A 2,695-nucleotide genomic window follows, 5' to 3' on the forward strand; every position below is an offset into this window, starting at 1 on the left:
TACAAACCGAATATATATAAACACATATGTTAATCCATGCAATCATACTCCTGAGCATTTATCACAGAGAAATAAAAACTTATGTTCACACAAAAACCTGTACACAAATGTTTATAGTACATTTATTTGTAATAGCCCCAAATGGAAACAAAATGTCCTTCAAAAAGTGAATGGTTAAACACAGGTGATACGTCCATACCGTGGACTATTACTCAGCAATAAAAGAACAAGCTAATAACCTAAATGGATGTCAAGGGCACTACACTGACTAAAAAAAAAAAAAAATCAATCACAAAGGTCATACATACATGATGAAAATTATAGAGACGGAGAACAGATTAGTGGTTTTCGGAGCGTGGGGACGATGGTGGGAGGAGGAATTGTGACTATAAAAGGAGCATCACAAGGGACATCTCTGATGATGGAATACTCCTATATCCTGAGGGCCACACCCAAATCCACACGTGGTAAAATGGCACAGGTCTCCACACATGCTTCGTGCCATTCCCTCTACTATTTGTGCATCTATAATTATTTTAAAATAAAGTTTAAAAAAATCTGTTGAGTGAAGTCTGAGAGTGGTCTGCCTTTCACAGTCCTAAAGGGATTCCATTGCATTTCTCTTTCTGCTTCAATATTTTAATCCCTTTCAAAATGGTAAAAGGCTCAAAGCCACTGTTTGTATAATTCCTTACTTACAATTTCTTCCAACTTCCTTGGCTGTCAATGAGCTGCGACTGTGGACCAAGCCACAGCTAATTCAGAGAATGGAATGAAATGAAGTGAGAGAGCACTGAGGCCATGCCCAGGGCTTACCCTGATTTACTACTTGGAGGTACGGGGGCACGGGAGGGCTCTGAGGGGCCCATAGTCTCCAGAAGCTCTGGAAAGGGCGAGAGGCCATTGCTCAAGCTGGGCCCTTCAGGTGGCCGTGGCTGCCAGACGCAGAGCAGGTGAAGGTCAAGCATCAGCTCTAAGCCCACCTTCCAAACCACGCCATCAGGGTGGGACACTGCAGACACAGTCAGCAAAGGACACAGGGCCCATCGCACTTTGCACTGTGCTCATTCTTACCACATGTGCCAGGGAGACCCAGCACATGCCGGGATTGGTTATTGGTGGCACACCGAGGAAGGCTGGGACTGTTAGCCAGAGGCTGTGCTTTACAAGAGACTGGAGTCCACAGAACAGTAAGGACTTTTGGTGGTGTGAGGGGTAGGGAGGGTCGGGGACTGGCTAGGAAGAGGTCTTACCTCTAAAACAAGGTCTGAATTTTCATGCCTTCCAATCGTAGTGCTTTTATTCAGGACAAAATAGCCTTCTGCACTCTTTAGATAGGCTTTCATATTCTCTGCTTTTCCTATAACAGGTTTTCAGAAAACAATTTTGTTAGAAAAATACAGTCCTCTAATTATTCAGTGTCATATTTAGAATGAATGGAATACACCATAATGTCCACAGGAGAAGTCAGCAGAGGTAGGAGTGGATAGCTGGATTTAACAAAGATCACAATGATAATTCCGCACATATTTAAGACTGTCCTTTTAACAGTGATAGCCGGCATAGATGAGCTTGCTTCTGATCACAAGAGGACATCCTTTATGTAACTCAGAGCACAAACAAGCAATAGCAAAAAAAAAAACAACCCAAACAAATCTGAATTCCACTGATAACCGCTCTCCACCTCCCATTAAGCTTAGTTTGGGGTTAGTTATCTGACAGAATCAAATACTCAGTGTTACTAACCCACCACTTACTAGCTCTGTGACTCTGAGTGAGTTACTTATTCTCTCTCTATGCCTCTGTTTCCTCATCTGTAAAATGGGGCTAATAATACTCTGTATCCCAAAGAGTTTTGTGAGGATTAAATGTGAAGCATCTAGAATGGTGATTGCTACACTAAACACCCATTTGTCCTACTGTGATTGTGACTGTTATTAATCTTGGGCTTCTGAACTTTGACTCAATAAACCCCAACTTCTACAGAGCTTCTTAAAGTGTGGAAGAGTCAGTCATCGAGGAAATGGGCATTAGAAGATACTTTCTTTTTAAGTCACCGCATTCCTTCATATATTTAGGTTGAAAAAAAAATGATTTCCAAAGACAAAATATCAAGATTATAGCTTGGCTGTACGGTCAAGACTCTGTACGTATCTTTTCCTGGCATTTTATTAGGAAAATGTCAAACACACAGAAAAGTTGAAAGAAGTGGATGGTGAACTTCTATAGAACCACCACCCAGTTTCTACAATCAACTTTTTGTTCTATTTGCTTTATCACATATCTACCCATCTATACATTTTATATTTTAATGCATTTCAAAGTAAATCCTATACATGTTTTTAAATTTTATTTATTTATTTTTGGCTGTGTTGGGTCTTCGTTTCTGTGCGAGGGCTTTCTCTATTTGTGGCAAGTGGGGGCCACTCTTCATCACGGTGCACGGGCCTCTCACTATCACGGCGTCTCATGTTGTGGAGCACAGGCTCCAGATGCACAGGCTCAGTAGTTGTGGCTCACGGGCCTAGTTGCTCCGCGGCACATGGGATCTTCCCAGACCAGGGCTCGAACCCATGTCCCCTGTATTAGAAGGCAGATTCTCAACCACTGCGCCACCAGGGAAGCCCTATATGTGTTTTTTATTTTTTTATTTTTATTTATTTATTATTATTATTATTATTTTTAGCGGTACACG

The sequence above is a fragment of the Mesoplodon bidens genome (assembly GCF_964165515.1).
Source record: "Mesoplodon bidens genome assembly, contig: HAP1_SCAFFOLD_1387, whole genome shotgun sequence".
Classification (NCBI taxonomy): domain Eukaryota; kingdom Metazoa; phylum Chordata; class Mammalia; order Artiodactyla; family Ziphiidae; genus Mesoplodon; species Mesoplodon bidens.